The sequence below is a fragment of the Gambusia affinis genome, linkage group LG22 (genome assembly GCF_019740435.1).
Source record: "Gambusia affinis linkage group LG22, SWU_Gaff_1.0, whole genome shotgun sequence".
NCBI lineage: Eukaryota > Metazoa > Chordata > Actinopteri > Cyprinodontiformes > Poeciliidae > Gambusia > Gambusia affinis.
The window spans coordinates 7200895-7222595 of NC_057889.1; the positions used below are offsets into that span (position 1 = coordinate 7200895).

The 21701-nt window shown below is 36.6% G+C and overlaps 1 protein-coding gene across 1 annotated transcript in view; it reads left to right on the forward strand.

The window, feature by feature from the left end:
- The first annotated feature begins 1539 nt into the window (after positions 1-1539).
- The window catches only part of gphnb (gephyrin b), a 160192-nt gene continuing 140030 nt past the window's right edge, over positions 1540-21701 (forward strand). The window contains exon 1 of the mRNA XM_044107236.1: positions 1540-1888. The gene's annotated coding sequence lies outside the window, so the exon portion shown is untranslated. The remainder of the gene's footprint in view (positions 1889-21701) is intronic.

The following is a 21701-nucleotide window of genomic DNA, read 5'->3' on the forward strand; positions in this document are numbered from 1 at the left end:
TCACTTGTTACAATGATTTTTTTTCTACCACTTACAGTTACGTCAAAGAATAAAATTGCAAGTTGAGAACATTTTAGAGCAAAAGTTGTAAAGTTACATTTAACTGCCTAACTGAAGGTTTTCTTCAGTTTTTTTGTTTTCAATTTTTTTTACACTATGCAGTAGTGTAGAGGAATTTTCCCTTTAAGAGTTTGTCTGAACTACAATACATGAACTTAACAAATTAACCACAGCTGAGTTCAGTATTATGATTACTACCAGTCCTGTCGAATGAAGAATCCCTCAAGTAGAAAAGCACAAAGTAGGTTAAATGATCTCAGAAAGTGTTACCTCATGCCCCAATCTCAGGAAATGCAAAAACAGATGGGGAAACAAAATCTATTACGTCTGAAAGCCTTTGGGAACTTCAGCATATCACATTAAGAGTCATTAGCCACAAATTGGGGAAACATGGAATAGTGGTGAACTTTCACAGGAGGGGACGGCCAAACCATGACTCATAAGAGAAACAGGACATCTAAATGATTACAGCCCTTACTTCCATTAGTTAAGGTCAGTGTTAACGATTGAATAATAAGAATTTGGAGGGGAATGTCATCCAACATAACACCAAGGTCTGTCTCACATTTTAAACCTTTTTGGAGGTACCGTGTTCAGTTATATTAGGTCATCAGTGTGTGATCTTAAGCTCAAATGTGTGTAGGTCATACCACAAGTTTACTTCCAACAGTTCAAAACAAATATTTGTGATGCTTTGGCATTGCTAGTGTACTTCAGATTGATTCATAGCAATTTTGTCCATTTAATTTTATGCCCTTTTACTCTAATTTGAAATATACACAGGTGACATTTATATGTCAAATGCTGCCATTAATTTTATTCAGTACTATAAGTGCCTTTAAAACAAGGCAGTTGGAGTCTTTAAGCTTAATTTCTCATTCAAAAGGCTTCCTCAGTTCTAATGATGGGTTTTCCAGGTTTTTATCATTCTGGTAATCAACACACGCTTTGCTTTTGACAAAGTGTGTGTCAAGTCACCCATCCTGTGAAAAGTTTGGGCTGTTGTCACTTACAAGATACTTCCTAATGAGCTCATGAAGTGTCTTAGTCACGTGTTTCAAGGTGCAAATGGTTTTGAAACCTCCTGGGCATGAGAGTTAAAGCTGCACTGTCTGTGTTTGGCAGGTGAAACTTCAAGATGTCTTCCCCCTTCAGCCTAATATTTCTTGATTCGAGCTCTGGCTTACACATGAACATAGTTGTACCAATTCTTTAAATTAATGGTTTTGATTTAATCTCTTCCAACTTTTATTTCCTGGGTGTAAACAAACTATTGAGTAGCCATTCCTTAACCAGAATTAAAGGTCCACTAATATGCAAAATTTCACTTTTTGCATCTCCTGCTTCCAGAAAAAGTCCAAGGGCAAAAAGAAAAACACCCAGGTAATTTTGGGGAACAAGTAAATGTTCCGCTGATGTCTGAAACGCAGCCTGTTCAAAAACTGTTGGTGTCACAATTTGTTGCCAAGCAACCTCAAATCAAGCCCGGCCCCTCACCTGGCAACCCAAGATGAGCACCACCACTTCATTCAAAACGTTCAGCTACAGCTGCAGTGGCTGTTAGAGAAGGAAAATATGTTGTTATGGGTTGTAATACATAACTTGTGCCACGTATTTTCTCCCAGTCACAAAGAACAGAGTTGCGCGGCTTTATTTCGTTTTTGCTTGCTATGTCCCAGGGATGTTGCCAAACAAGTTTGCGCTAATCAGTTTTGGAAGGAGTCCTCTGAAAACTACCAACAGAACACGGCGGGATTTACCAAAAATACTTGGACCAAAGGAAAGCTCTGTTCCTACTGTTCACCAGAAATCAGCAGATGACAGCGATGTAAGTAGGCTACATATTAAAGTTATGTGTTTTGTGTTGTTTGGCAAGAACATGACAGTTAGCATAAATTACCCGTTTACTGTCTGAAATGTAGTAAATCGTCTACAATGAGAAGATGCGGTGCTTATGAAAACATGTCAGACATCTGGACATTACCAGGACTTTTTTTAATCCCATGTTAAGAGAAGTGCTTCTTTTTTAGCCTCACAAATATATAATGGAAAAGGGTCGCAATTGCTTAAAAAAAATCTGTTTTTGTGCTGACTTATTGTGCTTTGGGGTCAAAGCTGTAAGGTTAGAGTGTACTTGTAGACCATTTTCACGGGTCTGAAGCACTAACGTAAACAGAGTTAGGAGGGCTTGGCCTGCAGCAGCTCATTTGCATAATCGTTACGTAGCCCTAAAACAGCGAATTCCTTAATGAGCTCAAAACAAGCAGAACTGATCTGATAGTGGTGCTGGTGTGGGTCTGTGTTTAGGTTCTCTGAAGTACAGTTTTGAACCTTCCGAGGCTCTTTGTGTGTACTACACAGTCTACACATTAAGAGATCTGGATTTAGGAGAATCTCTGGATTCTCCTAAATCCGGAGGAGAATCTGGATTTAGGAGTGGTAGCTGAGAAGAAGGGGAGTCAGGGTTGTTTTCTTTAATGGTAGAGTTAGGAATGCCATCTAGAAGGCACATTTGGGGGATAAGGTGAGGATCTTTTGCATTTACTTACTGGTATATCCATTTTGGGGGGGGGGGGGGTGGATGTTTTGATCAATCAATGGAAACAACAAGGTAACCATATATTTGCACAATAGTGTGGAGTCTTTTACAAGGCATTTCGCAAATCAAGTGACATGAACTGAACTGAGTTGAATGAGTGTAATGAAAATGGTCATGAAAACTAAAGAGGATTAAAGATATTAAGTGACAAGATGAGTCTTTAATGTATTGACAGCTAGATGGCTGGAATTAGCCTTATTATTTACAGCTGACTTGATATAGATGCAGTACTATGAGAGTATATTTCCCCCATTACAAATTTTTATTACACTTTTCTTGGCAGGGGTGGCCTTTTTAAATTAGTAGGTGGACAAGAGGTTAAATAGAGCAGGGTAAGAGATGTGGTAAATGGCCCAGGGCCTGGGAATTGAACCCAGGAAAGCTGGGTTGAGTGTAGGTACAGCATAGGGTCTACCTGCTTTACCACTGAGCTGCCAGATTTACCCCATTACACATCGTTTTTTCTGTTCTTACAGTGAAATATATTAATCAAATGCTATTGTTGTGTTGCACTCAAGATCGAAATCGGTGTTGTCATATTTTCTTAGGAAAATATGTGCGTAGGTTCGGTTAGGGGGAGGGGAAGCAAAAATGGTAAGAATATTGATACTTTTTCACAAATTGTGTGAATGTACCTTTGTATTAGCTCAGTTTCACATAACTGCAGGACAGGATTGCTGTTTGCCTGTTTTCCTCCTGAGCATACTTCTCTTACTGTGCACTTTACTCAGGTTTCATGTGGTTGGAAATAATTGGGATCTCGTAGATTCAAAAGTCAACAAAAAAAAAAAGTTTAGCTGTTTACATAACTTATAGCTGAAATGTTCTACATCGTCCCAGTTTTCATTGTCATGTTAGTGGAGAGTTGTGCTAACAAGCAGTTCTGCAAAGGCTGAGCTTTGCCACAGTAGCGCTCTGAAGTAAATGCACACATCAGCATCTTAGCATTCTCATATTTAGCAAGCAATGTCTTTAACTCCACAGTTCGTCTTTCTTTATCGTGGTAGCGTTTTCTATCAAATACTCACGTACAACTTTTCATATTTTTGGATGGGAGGAGAACCCTACAGTCACAGGTCAGTCTGAGTCTCATGCATAAAAATATTCATAGCTGCTGTTTTTTTTTTTTTTTTTTTTTTTTTTTTTTTAGTAGTAGTTTTTGTTTGTGACGAACTTAAACTGCTCCCTTTCAGAATGAATGCAAGCTGTAAATTGAGAAACCTTTCAAACTTTAAGTACTGTATTTTGAAAACAGCTGGAACAATTACCATCAAAGGCTACAATGTATTTTTTAGGGCTGCTGCAAATTGATTAAGTTACACTGATGTCTCACAGTACTCCGTATGCATCACAGGAATCTCCGCCAAGCTCTTGATGGTGTGAACAAACTGTGACCATTACACTGCATCTGTCTTAAAATAACTTTTAGATGTAACTATGAAAAAGATAATTTAACAAACAAGACATTAATTAACAACTAAGCCTATATTAAAGAGGTGGAGTGCATATTCAAGTGTCACTAACTAATAAGCTAGTTTTTTTTTTTTGTTATACATTTGCAATAAATGTCACTTGGATTCCTTAAATTGGTATACAATAACTTATGTCAGATGAAAAATTGAAAATGGCAGCAAACCGTTTTATATGTCAGTAATATACTCAGAGACTTAATAATAAAAGCAGGTAAATTATTACCCATTGCAGAGACCTGCACCCCTACAGACGTGGATTATCATGTATTCATGAACTTTCCTAATACTTTTAATCATGTACATGGAACAGCGGAGCAAATCAAGAAAAAAAAACAAAAGAATGCATTATATTCTTCTCTCAGGTTAGGGCAGTTCATTAGCATTAGCCTTTGACCTAATGCTAATAAATAGGACTACATAAACGCCATAACTGTAGTTCTAACTAACACTCAGTTAAAACAGAGGGCTGACCTTCCATTTAGAACTACCGGCTGTTTAGGCCAGTAAATAACCATTTGGGGCTTTATGTGACTGGTTTAAACAAACCACTGTTCGACATTGTATTACTGTGGCCATTTAATATGAAGCTTATGTTTCTTTTCAAACTAAAAGCCTAAATATCCCCTTCAGGTCAGTGCACAGCCGTGGGCGGTGCAATAATATCATTCTGCATTATCTGTTTCTCTCAGGTTAGCATTAGCCTTTTAGCTTACATAAGCTGTTAGCTATTTTTCTGACTTATTTCTGACATGTTTAGTATACTGAATGGTGTAAGTCAAGTATAGACAACATGCTATTGATGCCCCACATGCTACTAACCGCATAACATTAGCATTTTGGCTAATTTTAGCTGATTCACTTAGGTTTATCATGCTGAATGTTGCAAGTCCATGTTAGTCAACATTCTTGTGATTCTCCACATGCTTCTTTGGAATTTTTGAGCTAAGCTTAGCATTGATGCTAATTTTTAGCATCTGAACGCTGGGTCCAAACCGATGGGCATACTTTGGCAGGCCCCAGTTAAATTTCTTCAGGAATTTTCTAGTTTCTTGATTAATCTGTTTTTGGAGACCATCACTTTCAACCTGATATAAATCAAAAGCTCATATCCTCATCATCAAAACTGAATTATGCAAAGTTGTTCCATAGTTCATCTGATACCTTGAACAAACCTGCTGATTGTGGGAATAAGTTTTGATGTTTGTTGGCTACTATAACAAATACAAGGGCATTTTCATATGTTAAAACTTGATGTTACAATATAGTTTCAATTTACCAATTTACTGTTTTACAATTTACTGTAAAAGAAACTCAGTTTGCTAACGGCTTAAAAAGTAAATTTCATGAATGAAGGCAGCTGTTTTGATTGTTTAGCCATATTAACATAATTAATGTGAGCAAAAATGTAATTTATGACGTGTGAATTCAAGTTACGAATCAATATTGCTCAGAATGTTTGAGTCATACACTTGTACAGTCGCATCACATCAATATTTTCAGTTTACTTCCTGATAAATGATGAGAACTTGCTAATCAAGTTCTCATTGCAGTGGTGAATAAATTTTTCTGATGTGGAAATAGCTATTCCTAAAGTACAAAATAATCACATTTTGTAAAACATTTTTTTTTTTTTTTTGCTATATTTAAGGTTTGAGCAATCAGATGTAAAGATGGGCCAGGAAGCCATGCATCGGTCTATTTAGCTAGAGTATAATCCTGGAGGTAATTAGCTCTTTAAATGTAAACTAATGCCTCATATTTTTAACCAATCTCGAGGACTGCAAAACCCTGAATGGGCTATCCACATAAAAACCTACAAAGAGTGATCAATAGTTTTGGCTATGGATGTTCTCTTAATACTTGGAGATTTCTGCCTGAAAGTTTCTTGTGTGGGTGTAAATCTGTCAAAATATAAATTACTGTATATTATATAAAGATGGTTGGGTGCTGTGCTTCCTGGTTGAAGTCTAATCTTGTAAAGGGCAGCTGAATTAATTCTGACTGAGTCATGAAAATGAGAAAAGGAAATGGGAGCAATGATTGTAGTCCTTGACGGGTGCAATCAGACCTCTGCTGACGTGAAAGTAACAAGTGAAAACTGCCCCATGATAGCTTCCCCACATCAAAGCAAGAAGGGAGCAATTTGAATTAGAAATTGTGAAGTTTTGTGCAATTCAGACAAGATTATAGATGTCTGTCTTGATCCTCTTTATCGTAACAAAAAAAGAAATGGAAGCAGTTAGGGTTTTATTAGCTCAGTGTCTTTAAGTCCCACTCAACTCTTCTGTGAAATCTTATTCTATAGGGCTGATTTCTTGCAACAATACGATCCAAATTAAGGTAGGAAATGACTCTGAGCATTTTGTCAAACGCATGCACTCTACTTAACTAAGATCTCTGCAGTTACCCTCATAAATCAGTCTTTCTAAAGGATTGGACAAAAGAACACCATATAATTTACATTTCCTGTGTTACATTCCGTGTTTTAAATCTTCTTGCAGTATGATGCAAGAAGATGACACTTTGTTGATAAAGTAAACAGATGTCTACCTGCATCTTCAAGTGAGATGTTTGAGAGGCAAATCAAAAGGATTAATGGTAAATGAAATAGAAATTCAATTTTTTTCAATTGCAGCTATCAATAAGTTTTATATAAAGGGTACTCGTATTGGATTTTGAGATCAGATTTAGTGTAAGTCCAACATTGGCTGAACTATTAATTTTTCCAACTTTAACTTTTTTCCTAAGTTTTTCCTAACTTTCTTTTCTAACTTTCAACTAATTGTTGGTGAATAAGTATTTATCTCTTTCCCTGTCGTGTTGCAACATTGCTTTAAAATGTCTTGTATTGTGGTATTTGGGAAACTGGATTTTTTTCAATTTTATTTAATTTTTTTTACTGAAATGGTATTTGTTCTGCATGTTTTTTGAAATCACTGTTTCAGATGTTCCTTTTCCTGCACACCTGACACAAATGATTGCATCAACTCCTCAGCATGATGTCAAGTTTCTCAGAAAGCTATTAATAACCCACATGTTTAGCACAGGTGCGTTGCATCAGATAAACATTTAAAGTATGCAAAATAATGAGCACCAAGGGTGAGGGTTGGTAGACCACTGATCAAGACTTTGCTCATGGATTTTAAGATTGAGATGGCACACTTTAAAAGTTACACTAACTCATAGTCTGTTGGTGCTAATATTGCTGATTTTTTCCAGATATGTTTAATCACAATTTGGTCACTTTGAATGTAAAAATAACTAAAATCATGAAGGTCAAGTATTAAAAGCTAAAGCTTCAAACTGTTTAATGAAGTAGAACATTTTATGTTGACTCATCTTTTGTATATAGCACATGATCTACAGTCATGCAAAGTGGATTCCCAATAAGCTCCCCAAGTGCTTCTACTGATGGAAATTGGATGCAAGTAGCTTGGAAGGATTCTGAGAACAGCTGACTTAAGCAGAAAATAAAAAATATTTCAAAAGATTTCAGTGATTAGATTTATAGCACTTTTTGGCCCAGCATGATAAAAAAAAAAAAAAAAGTCAGGACTACTCCATTCACTCAGGACATTAAACTACCACTCAGATTGCAGCCTAAGTTCTTCTAAAACGAAGCCCACCTGCCGTGGTCCGATTTAGGACTGGAGGGGAAGGGGCTGTGGATCTGCCAGAATAGCTCAGACTTAACTTTTCTTTCGACTTCTTAAAATGTTAATTTGATGTTTCAGGGTATAGAAAATTTTTGTCTTTTTCACAGTCTTTGATGTGATATTTGTTTATGTCTTGATCTTCTTTGACTTTTTTATTATGCTCATTTCAAGCAAGCAACAACAACCAAAAAAAAAAAAAAAAAAACTGTGCTAGAAAATAAATTGCAAAAAATAATTCATTTAATTTGAAAAATATGACTTTAGTCATCCGAGGAGATGGGTTGGACAGACAAACTTTGAATCAATATATAAATCAATAGAATAAACATTTAAGTAGTCTGATTTCCTAAATATCAGCAGAGCAATTCTGCACCCAGTTGGCGGAACACAGCTGGTCGGAGTCACAGATAATTGAGCTGCAGCTATTCGACTCTCTGCAGCTTCCCTATTTGTTGAGAAGCAGACAAAGCTCTTAGTAATAACAGCTTTGATGAAAGGCCAAGCATGTTATTAGCAATGGTTTCTTAATAATGGCATATCAGTGCCTGATGATATATTATTATAATTTAGAATAGTTTTATTGTAAGATAATTGTGGGCTCTCCCAGTTTAGGTCTCAGTGTTTACATAGTCTGGTAATTTAGTAAAAGAAATAAGAAAATTTGTGAAATAATTGACGATTTTGAAACTAACATGTTTTACAGTTTAAAGACCAAAGTATCATTGCTGCACTTTAAATGCGTACTATGTGCAGAGAGAAGTAAACTCAACAAAGCTTGATGTTTTCAAGCAAATTTGTATCTTAATTTCCCATATTTAAATAATCTAGGCCACAAACTAACTACTGGGCCTAACAAAAAAAATCTCATTTGATTTGGGGAATTCTAATGTTTTTTTAAATGTTTTTCTTTTTGGGGTCAACTGATGGGAAAGAATTTCTAGATATTTTTTTTTAAATAGCTTAAACTTAGAAAAACTCATGTTAAAATAAGTCTCATGCCAATTGGTCTTGAATTCTCAATTATTGATTTTATTTTATTTTTTAATTAGGATTTGTAAAGTTCCCATCACCTGCACTGTTGTTAAAATGTCCCTTTATGACACAAAGTCTTCATTTCTAGCTAGTATTTCTTTTACTGGTTCATATAAAAATGTTTTTTGTCTGGGCAAAATGTTTCAAGCCTTTTCACATATTGTGGTAATAATTACAGCTTTGTTGTCAATAGACTATATGAAGATGACTAACAATTGTTCTTTTGCTAGATAAATGTATCTAAAAGTTCCACATCTTAACCAGCACATTTTCAGAGCAGAACCACAGATGAGAACTCAAGAAAAGAAGTGTTTAGAGTTTTATTTTGTAGTTATGTGCAATCTGTGGAAAACATGGAAACTGTACAGGAAGGCCTCCAGCAAGAATTGAACCTTTGATATTTTTGCTGTGGGGCAGCAGTGCCAACCAGTCTTCCACCAAACTGCTAGTATTTCAGAAATCTTTCCACACCTTGAGGGGCAGTTCTGCAAATGTTCCCAAATGTGCTGAATTGAACCACACTGAGCAAACAGAGCTGAGTACATTTCAGCTCCCTGTGGCACAGTGCTTTGCTAAGCCAATAAACTGCATTTATTCTTTTATTTTTTTGCCCTCACAATGCCCCTTTAAAAAATAAAATAATACTCCACATTTTAACTGGACAAGTCTGAGACCAACAGGATGTGAGGAAGAAGTGGGTGTGGCCTTTTTGTCTGGGGTTGGAGCTGTCTTTTCAGTAACCTAACCAGGGCTGAAGAGAGTGCTCAAAAAGAAGAAACAGCATTTATAATGTTTTCCTTCAAATGATTATAGAAAAAAAACATTATATGTGAAGGAGCATGTTTGATTGAATACAGATACTTCAAAGGATTGTATGTGTTAATCTGTGCTTTTGTTACATAAAGACAACATTGTGCAGTTAGACCCCCTTGTGCATGGATCAGCAGCCTAATGGATGTGTTTTGGTGGAATGCACTGTTATCATCATGATTATAGGAAATGGTTTACTATTACTCTTTGTAAGATGGACATTTCATGAATGGAATTATAAAGGGGCTTCCACTTATTCCTTCCAACAGTGTGTAAACAACATGCTAGAGGAGAATTGATACTGAGAGTTGATGCAACAAAACCGTATAACTTATTTTATTTTAATGCTTCATTGTTTCAAAGCTTATCTCATAATTGTGGATGAAATGCAAGTCACTCTTTTTTTTAATTTTTTTATTTACTTATTTATTTATTTAGTTGGCATTGAGAATTGGAGAATTGGTTTTAAATAAAAAGCAACCAATGGCCAACATTTCAAACTCATTTATTATTTTGCTATTACCTTTTTTTATTATTATTTTATTTTATTTTTAATCAATTTTCTTCCTAGGGTCAAAGTTTTGCCAATTTCTTTGGCCCTGATGACCATGGTTTAATGGTTGAAATGAGCTGACTGAAACAGTAGCATCATTCTTTTTCCTTGCCTATATAGATCTGATGGCGGAGACATTTCAAGTGACTCTCTTGCATTGTGTTTTAGAACCGATCTACTACACACAAAGATTCAGAAGCACACATGGACGATAACTTCAGAGTTTCTTGCTCCGTGTCCGACGGGTCAGAACTCACTGTGGTGAGCGCAGTCATGATGATTGAAGACTTGCTATTACTGGATGACTGTCCTCTGAGGTTTAAGAGCATGTAGTGTCACCCTAGCAGTCGCAGGCAAATGAATCACACACTCATGGCTCACAGAGCCACAGTGATGCCGTTCATCCACAAACATAATTGGTTATCTCTTGAGGTAGAGTAGATCATCTCTGTATTTTGAAATAGGTAAATATAACTCTAACATGGGCAGACTCGCCAATACATCAACCGCTTCTCCTGCGACTGCATTAAGAATAATATAGAGTTCTTGGCATCAAATTAGGCATGAAGCAAACATTGGTTTAGATGTTTGATTATGCATGCAGTATGTTTTTCAATGATTTGACTAACCATTTGTGGTTTGTTTATCTGATACTGAATATTGTCAAGGACTGGCTAGGTGACAGAAGCTGGGCCATCATATTTTTTCCTCTTGAAATAAAAACTAGTGGCATGAAGGTTATAAATACCCTTTTTGATTATTTTGCCGTTAACAGCCAAGCAGACTGCAGTATAAAAGTAACCGAACATGGTAACTTCATGGTGGCAATATTCTGGTAAAAACATAACCTTGTAAGTCAAAGTACAGGGAGCAACAAGTCTGTTAGGCTTTTTTCATCTATGAAGCATGTATAAAACTAAAATCTATAAAAAAAAAAACATGTCTCTGAGCAAGTGGATATGGATGGCAAACCTCAACCTACAGAGAAAAGGTTTTTCTCAGACAGTGAGTGCTTTTGAAACTAAAGTGGTTTTTCATTTTGGCTGTTGACAGAATCAATTCCTCTCCTCATGATTTTCCAAAAATTTTGAAAGGTCTCTTCTGCAAATTCTGGGCTTCAGGAAAGATACAATTGTGTGTCAAAGGCAACATGGTTCACTGGCAACATTGTAGAAGCACATCTGGATAATAGACACAGCACTCCAGGTGACCTTGAAGGCACACTAAACTTTCACTGAACTATGATTGCTAACCCATCAAAAGCCACTTTAATTCAAGAGAAATGCACTTCATTGATCAGTCATCACTTCATTTCTGCCAGTTTTTTGAATTTTGAACATATGCAACTTGTTTTCTAGCGCATCTCTAAATGTACTGTAGGCAGACTTAACATATGAATAAGCTCCTGAGAAGTTCCTTCATCCCTGTATTTTCTTTGTTTTTGCTTTTTTGTCACTCTAGAATGGTTTAAATCAAACAAACTTTAAGATCAAAGATATTTATAATAAATGCAGATTCAGCTGACATTTGGTTCTGCTAAGGCCAGACTTCATAGTTCAACAGAGACCACAGTATGAATGTTAGACCCACTGCTAGCCAAGAAATACACAAACACTCTCTCGCCTTGATGAGAGCATCTTAATAATCTCCAAAAATTTGAGGGAAATATTTTGTTGGCTGATGAAATCAAATTGTCAATTTTTGAAATGTGGCATCCATGTAAATTTTACATAAACTAAAGCAGGAACAAAAAAAAAAAAAAAACAACAGTCAGACTTAGGCCTGTTGCATAAACGATAAATCAATTAATTGTATGATAAATTAAAACTATCTGTCATTTTAATTATCTGCTTTATCGTCTCTTCCGGCCTTTTTCTCTTTCTGTTGATGACACTGAATGAAAAAAGGCTCAACTACTATGCTCTCCACTGACCCTCCCTTCCTCATTTCCTTAGTGTACACTACACCATCTTAGAGTTGTCGGCTGATTGTCGGCCCATTTTCAAAACCTGAGAGGCTACATTTATGAGATCTAACCTGACTTGTGTTTCTGGTGAATATGCTGTCAGATGGATTAAAGTCTTGTTCTCATCTAGTCTGAACATCTTGAGTTTAATGCTTCATGCACTTCTGGAATAATACTAAAACTTCAACACAACCAACCAAACTACAGAATAAAGTCAAACACTTCAAAATGATTAGGCCTTAGCTGAAATGTGCTGATGCAGCAGTTTTTTTAAGTGTTTTTATACTACAGGTTTCCTGGATAGTGATGTCACATTGTGAAGTAAAATAATGGGCCTTGTGCCAGTGGTTCTGTCGGTTTTACTGTCCAGCACTAGGAGTAATGTTCCTCCTAAAGCGTCCGCTATCCCTCTGCGTGCTGTCATGAAGCTGGCTGCAGCAGCAATAGAAAAGAACAAACCCCGCCCTCTCTCCCTCCTCCCCGAGAACTGCTGCCTGCGGGGTTTAGCCCGCTGTGATGACCATTAGCGTCTGGCTGAGGCAGCAGGAGATAACAGGTGATTTAAGGCCCTGTACCCCGACATAGCCAGAGAGAAATGGCCGGCTGCTGCTTATCTCCCCCTCTGCTGTACTCCACACACTTTTACATTAGGCTCCCCCTATTCAGAGCCATCTGTCTTCCCAGTCAGGGTTTGATAAAACCTCCAGCGTTCTTTACGAAGAGGAGGAGCGGGAGACACACACCGCTACCCCACCTGCATACTTATGCGCCTGCAATTCAAAGGTGGAAACTGACAACACCTCACTGGCTGAATACTTCATCTGCAGTGACTTGGAGCCTAGGGCGACACAGTGAGACTCAACAACAATAGCTTAGCGCAGCATGCAGTTACACACAGGATACAGTTCCTGGTGGTGATAGGTGGACCTGTGTGTAACATCACCCATAGACTAATTGCAAATCAATGATCTTGCTAAGATGAATGTAGTGGGATAATTGCCTTTGGCTTGATGTGTATGAGCCATTCAAGACTGGTGCAATATACACCAGTCACAGCAAGAGAACTGATAAAAGCTGGGATGTTATCATGCCTGAACACTTAAAAAATAAAAAGCTTTACCGTCATAAGACTTTCTACCTCTGAACAGCTCAAAGACAACGACGGGAATATAACGCGTTCCGATTGCTCTGACAGCTTTTCTATGTCTATAGAGTGCTGATTAAATCTTAATACCATAACATATTGGGCAGCCTCTAGTCAGAAAGGAAAGGATTACTCCATCCATCTCGGATGTGCATATGTGGAGAAATATCTGCTATCTCTGGGGCAAGAGTGGTGGTGGGGGGGAACGCTTGTTATCTTAAGGACAACACAGAAGATCCAGAGATTGAATGTAAAAACTGAGACGGTTAAATTCAGCTGAGGCTCGGAGCTGTATAATTGCCCTGTGTTTTCCGTGCTTCCTGCTGAGGAGGCTATGTGGGCAGTGGCTGTCTTCCTTTGGTCCCTGCTCTGCAATTACAGTGTCATTGTGTGACAGTGGAACAGTCTTGGCAGCAGTAAAAGGACACAAAGTTCTCTTGTGTCAAACTTGACAAACTCAAAGAAGAGTGGATTCTGTTTTATTCTCAAATGTCATTTCTTTCCTCTTGCTGTCTTCCATCTCTCTGCCTTTTATGTGCCAACACTTCCATTAACCTTTGTCCCAACTAAACCTGAGGGCCAAGTACAAGTTGAGAATTACAATTAACTGCATTGAACAGGTTAATGCAGTCTTCTTTGAGACTTTGCTGCGGGTCTTTAGGTCAAATCACAACTGGAAGTGCAACTTACTGTCAGTAGTGGATGAGCCCAATTTATTCTCACAATTTTTATTTTTTTTTTTTATTAGTTTATTTGATAGGGACAGACATACAGCGACATAGACAAACTGAAAGAAAACAGCAGTCCCATGTTTATGTCCCAGTGCAATAGCAAAAGCTAATTCGCAGCACTTGTCCCTAGAAGGGCTTTTTAAAAAAAAAAAAAAAAAAAAAAAAAACCTCTAAAAGTAATAATCAAACAGACAGTAAAACATAAAACATCAAAAGTGGCTACAGTTCTGTTTTTGACATAACCAGAGTTTTGTTTGCTTCTCAAACATACTAAAACTGGTTACAAACTTTAAATCAACAGGAAGAGAGTTCCAAACTGAAGATTCTCTCACGGCTGAATGGCAATTAATAGGTTGTCTTCAGAATATACTATCAGGATTGCACGTTGTTTTGAAGCCATTCAAATCTTTGTTGATTACATTAGATTACGGACATAAAGCAAGGTTTTCAAACTCCAATTTTCAAGGGCTAAAGTCCTGCAACATCTGTTAGAGGTGAGGCTGACACATATATATTTTTTTATTTATTAAATTGTTTTCCATTTTCTCCATAAATATAAACTACTTTGTTCTGGTCTGCAACAAAGAAGTCTTGGATAATACATTAAAGTTTGCGGTTGAAATAAAACAAATGTAAAAAAAAAAAAAAAAAAGCTAAAGTCATATGAATATTTGACATCTTTTTTACATTTCTTAGAAATAAAACTTACAGAGAAGCTAAATTATTGCGCTGCATAATGTATCAAAACTGCTGTCCTCTTGTGACAAATTTTACAAGATGTAATCCATTAAAACCAGGGAAGAGATGGACTGTGCTTGTGCCATTTCGACTGGAAGTTTTGCCAGCTGGCTCCTAACCAATGAAAGACTTTTTTAATAAATTTCTCTAGCTGTGATAAATTTACTGCCACTTTTTGTAATAGACCTTCGTGCTGACCTGCATTCAGAAGAAATGTCAGCTTCAGTTTGATTATGTCTACTTTCATCATATTTTAATTCAGGTACATGTATCTGACAAAACCTCTCAATTATCCAGCTCATTTCTGAAGATGCAGCTGTTTAAGGAGCTTGAATGAGCGGTATAACCTATAAGCCTTATTACGGATAAGCCCTTACTTTCCTGAGCATGTTAGTCATCAGAGTAATTCGACTGAGGATACTTTCTCTGTCAATTATCCTTGTTCTCGTTTTGGGGGAGATTACAAGAGGCTGGTTATGGTTATTTTTCATGTTACTCCGGTATTTGATCTCTCTGTCTTTTTATGTAAAGCGTATTCCTCCGGTTGATTCATCCCTAAACAGTTGATTTATGTGATGCTGACTTGCGGGATTTAAACAGCAAGTCTGAGCTTTAGAAACTTTGCTCAGTAAGGCTTTTGTATTTCAAGTTGAGCTTTATTTCTTCCATGCGTATGAGTGGAGCCTTGAACTCTGAAGACACAATTAGACATGCTGTTAGATTGCTGCCTTAAGCAGCAGTCCCCCTGTGATGATGTCCTTGCCATTGACCCAGCTCTTCTGTCATCTTGGGTGACACACCATGTGCATTGACACAGTTGCTCACTTCGACTCTGCTGCAGCGGTCACCCTCAAACAGATCTCCAGCCTGGTGAACCGAGTTTCTCATTTTACATCCTTCTCCTTTCTGTTACCCTGAGCAGAGGGTGAATGAGCAGAAGAAAGGCAGCCTGAAAGGAAATCATGGCTGTGTGTTTAGAGTGTGTGACAAAGGCTCACACGGACATTTTTAATCTTTCGCTCCAGGCTGTTGTTGCCACAAGGTTACAGGCTGCAACCATGGTTGCAAACCACTTCTGTGTTACAGCTCCAAGTGGCATTTCATGCTGCACTCACCTTCACCACTCAAAAGTAATTTGAGACACCGTTTCTAACATATCTAGAATCTTGCACTCTCTGGATTTTGTTCAATTTACAGACGAATCCAATACGTTCATATAAATTTGACTCTTAGAACATTTTGTTTCTAAATGCACAACACTGATGGGATTAGGAGCATCTTGTTAGGTAACAGGAATTTCTAATATTATAGAATTACAGGAGTATAAAATAACAATCAATCATCTATACCACATGAGGATCAAAAAGTTATGAGGGATTAGCTCATAACTTTACAGCAGGAGTTTGACCGGGAGTGACCACAAACACCATTGACTGCACACCATGCTGGAATGAAATGCATTCCTGCCTCTTGCTATAGAGCACACAAGTACTGTACTTTCATGAGTTTGCCATAGAACATTTAAATGATTCATAGACGCCTTAGGAGAAATGCGGTCAGATGAGACCAATATCAAAATCTCTGCCATCAAAATATGTTGCGACGTCTGGATTTAGAGAAATATTGAGTATGATCTGACACAATCTGCAAATTCAACTGTAACGGCATAAAATATGACTTTGGGCTGTTTTTCTACTAGCATAAAATGATTTCACCTTATTGAAAGGCTAATGCAGAGGTTAAACCTTTATCCTTCGATCAGAGTTGAACAGAAAGGCAATAGGGGTCTCCCCACATGAAAAAAGCAGTTTTATCAAGGCAACAAAAGGGTAGCTTAAAATCTTGAGACAAATGCAAATATTGTGACCAACTGAAGAAAATACCCTTCTGCTGTGCTTTGCAAATTAAAGTCTCTTCTAAGTCCTGTTTTGCTTTAGGGTCAAATACTTATTAAATTACATGGGAACCCATTTTTAACTTTATTTTTTTTTTTTCTAAATTACTTGGATGAAAGTCCTTTAGTAATTTGCACTTTGACAGTTAGGTTTCTGTTGCCAGAAGCATAAGTCTGGCTGGCTTTTTGACCACCTTTCTTGGCAGGATAGAAAGAACTCGTTTAGGCTTGATTACATGGAACCAGCTTTTCGGCATATTCCAAGCTTTTTGTTTGCCTGCTTTATCCAAAATGAAACTCGTTTGAATGTGTTTAGAGTATTTGTCCTGTTTGAACGTTCAACTGCAGGCATGAGTTGGTTTTTCATTTATTTATGATTAACTGTAGCAGCTTTAAAACGTGTCACTATGTCATCTAAATGAAAAATCAAGATTTGTGATTGGTAAATGTGATATATCAAAAACCCTTCAGTTTTATTTTTGTTTTGTTTTGTCCCCACTCCTGTAATAATTCCAGCTTTTGCTCCAATGATCAAAAAGACTTACAGAGCCTTAAGAGATCGCAGCTGCCTTTTGGACATTTTTTCCCCCTTTATCACTGAAAGCCTAAAAACCAGCCGCATCTCAACGTGCAAAGGAAGTTGCTGTACACAAGCCTCTTCAGTTGTAAAGCACTTAAGTAGTGTTTGGCGGTTTAAACTGTCAAACAGATCTCCTCCTTTGAGAACGTTTGCTCATAAATGCTGCCTGGCCATAGCAAACAGCATTATCAAAGGCTTACCCACCAAAACCACATGTTTTTCAATCTATTCTCATCTGGCAGCCATAGGAGAAGCTTACCTCCTCTCTCCAACAGGCTCAGAAGGAGCTTCTCCCCTAAAGCGGTGACCTGCCTGATCTTCACACTTCAGCACCGAGCATCATTAGACTCATTACTGCACTCTCTTTTCTTGAGTTTTGAATAGGTTTATGGTATTCCCACTATATATATATGTATGTGTATATGTATATATATATGTATACATATATGTATATATATGTGTGTGTATAGTGCTACACTGTTTGCAACAATGCATTTATACTTGTATTCATACTTCTTTTTTTTTGCCATTTACTACTTAATGCATTTCATTTATTTTATATAGTATGGCTGATCACATTGAGAAGATGCCTTGCTAAAAATAAATATTTAACTTTTTATAGCACTTTTTTTATTTGACAGCCACAACTTAAATCTCTTGAGGTTATGTGTGAAAGACCGATCCCAGCTTGGGCATAGATGTCAAGTGTAAAGATAGACAAATGCTTTAATTTTGTTATTAAATTTTTTTTAAATGTTTTTTAACAGTAAAACATGTAAAATATAAGGTGTTTTTTCAGCCCTGTGTTATTCTGATACACCTAAATAAAACTCAGTTAAATTACCCTTAGAACTCACCTAATTATGCACAGGTAAAGCCTAATTAGTAGGCTTTACCTGTGCATAATTTAAGATGTTCTATGAAGGCCTCAAAACTTTGTTAGGGAACATTACAGCAACGTGAAGAGAGCCGTAATTGAAAATAGCCACAAAAGATCTCATTTTGCAGTTTGAGACGAGCCACACAAGGTAAAAAACAAAACAAATGAAAGATGCTCTAAACAGAAGAAATCAAAAAGATTATTTGATGGGATAAAAATGGATAGAACTAGAATACTGTGGGGATGAATTTGCCTTCCAGACCTTGTTGTTTGATGTTCAGTTGTAAAAAATGCTGAAATGCACCTGTGTTGTACTAATGCATAAAATCCCGTAGAATGATAGTGACCCAAACATGACACCTTACAAAAGTTTTAGTTAGTGCATGGTCAAGCTTTTACATATAAAAGCTTGACCATGCATATATATTATGCAGAAGCATACAATATATGCATTTTTGTCATATCCCTTTATTTTCTTTTTTAAAATGGATTTTTCTACATTGAATATATTGGTGTTTGCTGTTGGCAACATTGTGCACATGTATGTTAGCCTTCAACACTTTTCTTCTACCCATAGCATTATGAACCAACTCTGTCCCATTCTTCTGTACAACAAGGGAAAGCTTCTTGTTTTGCTGTGTGCATTGTGAAGCACAAAGGTGGATGAAGTTAATGCATGAATGAGTATATCTTATGACTCATTGATGAATAAAATATTGTCCGTATTTTACGAGAATAAAATATGGACACATAAAGTATTGTCCGTTTTACTGCTTTCTTTGTTTCCTCCTGTCTGATCCTTCCAAGCTCTCTGTTATTAGCCTCATAGATTGTCCTTGGTTTGTATTTCAATGTGGCTCTGATTAAAGTGTTGCCATTTTTCTCCCTCATAAACATGAGAGAGGACAAACAGGATACAACTTTCTGTTCTTTTTATGTTCTCTCTGAGGTGTAATTCAGTCTTGACTCTTGTGATAATTGGTGTTGGATCTCATTTCCTGAAGCTTCCCAAATCACAGTTTTTCAAAGTAAATGTTCTATTAGTTAGTGAAACATTAAACAATATTACTCTGTTAATTGCAGTTTCAGCTTGAACTTCAAATTGTACAGTTAATTAACCAAACCCTTGCACATGGTGCTCGTGCAAATTTTATCCCCATGGCCCTAATAAAAGGAGTGTCACCTTGACTGTCATCCCCTCTCAGCATGAGAGGCAGGTTGAAATTACATGGAAGTATTTATTAGACTGCACAAGCACGCTGTTCATCAGCAGCACAGCAGGGGAAATCTCATTTCCAAGTTTGGTGGAAAATTTAACTTATTCACATCTTCTCAGATGTTTGCTAATTTACTCTATACCCATAGCATAGCTTATACTGTTCCAGAGCTAAATTTCCTGGGTTACTCACCCAGGAAGCGTCAGCGTCAGATATTAGAAAACCAATCTAATGTCTAAAGGCAGAGGTTGAGTAATGGTTTAACAAACTGGATGATCTTTCATCAGAAGGTTTTGTTCTTATAGTTTAGGCTCTGATTTGCAGGGTGAGTTGTGGAGATTCCACATGTTTCTTTTCTGTTCATTCAACACTTTATGATCTTTTCAATCTGTGGCTTCCTATGAGAAAAAAATTTGAGCAATTGATAATTAATTACACATTTGTGTAATTGAATTACAATGATAAATGACCTCTAATCATGTAGAATCAGAACACATTTACCTCTATTACTTTTAAAGTTGTGTTGAATTTTTAATGGAACTCTGTTTATGCAACTTAACAGCCTTTTGTCAAGTTATAACCCTTTATTCAAATCCACATGTTGCACTTTAGTTGCAACACTGATCCATTTGATGTGCAGTGGATACAAACCCTTTTGTACATATTTAATACCAGTTTAAAATCAACCAGTCACTTAAATAATCTGAATACATAGATTTTTAATACAAATACAACACAAATTGTTGGTACAAAAGTTAAAACATAAAGGTAGCTTCAATAGTTACAGCTGCAGCAAACCAGTGAATACAAAGAAAGAACCGGTCTTCCTCACTGTGGCTGTTTCTGACTATTAGCTGCGAATTTCTGGAGATGGCTGTAGGACCAAAAGGAGAATACATAGACTTTTTCCCTCCTATGAGATTATTGCTCATACTGTTACAACATAGTAACATTTTAAAAAATATATTTGTACCAAAACATTTTTATATAATTTACCTACTGCAGCTCTAAGGGGATGAATAATCATGATGCTCAAACTTTCCTCACATTCTGATATATTTCTTTATTTCCTGAAAGCTATATTACACCCCGTTTCCACGGTGATAATCTTTGTTTCGACCTGGTTTTGAATCTTAATAAATATCAGAGAGCATAACCCTTGATCAAACCAAATTAATTTTGAGAGACCTTTTTGTAGAAGGACATTATTTACTACAATCTCAAAAGCTTTTTTACTCCAGGCAAAATGACTTTTTGAGTATCAAAAAGCCTTTAAAACAATTTGAATTGTGATAAAACATTTTTTTTTAATGCAATACTCGACAATAAATTAATTCTAACAGCTTTTTCGGAGCTTGAAAGCTTCCAAGATGAGTTACTGAACCTTGGTAATTTTCAATCAACAGAACTTCTATTCTGTGGTTATCAGAGAAAAAGTCTGCATGCCGCCTTGTCAGAATGGATATAAAAAGTTTATTACTATGTCAATACATTTTGATCACAAGCCAGCTCTTATCAATGTTTTTTTTTAACCTAGAAACAGAGACCACTTTATAAAATACACGAATAAAATACAGGGACTCACTCCATAAAGCATATCTGTGCACACTGATGATTGCAACAGTGGAATGCTTCCCTATTAATCATGTGCATGTTATTGTAATGATATTAAACCATCTTAGCCAGTAGCTTATAAATGTCTGTAAAGGAAAACCATTATAGATTCAAAAAGCTTTAATACATGCTATTATTGTTTTTCTCCTAGCTCTTAAAGTCTCTACATAGACAGGCAGAAACTTTTGTCTCTAACTAGACTTCTTGGGTATGACAATTTTTTTTTTCTGACATGATATAAATTGGTTTCCTCTCATGTCTGTCATCTGACAGCTCCACAGTCTCCCTCAGCTGATCATATGTCAACCAGCTGGATAAGCTCCTGACTGGTCCCTCATTTAAAAGGCATTATGTTCCCCTTATGCAATTTCTTTGTTACTCTTTACTTTTTTTTTTTTTTTTTATCAAATCATTGGATTTTTTTTTGGGGGGGGGGATAATGGGATTTGATTTCATTTGTCATATTGGTGTTGATTTTTCCAAGTATATGATCATCCATGCTCAGTTATTTTTCCTGTGTTTTGCTTTGTTTCCTCAGTTCTTTATCTATTCTGTCTCCAAGCCATTTTCCCCACACAGCTGCAGTGCATTCAGTTAAATTATACTCATCTGGCTTCCAGTCCAGATGAGTACAGCCTTTAAAGCTCCAGTTTTCAGTCACTCCTTTTCAGTTCTGCCTGGTCAGGATTCAGTTTTTTTTGTTGTTGTTTTTTTCACCAGTTTGCTCAGGAAAATCCTCGTCGTTCTGTCCAGAT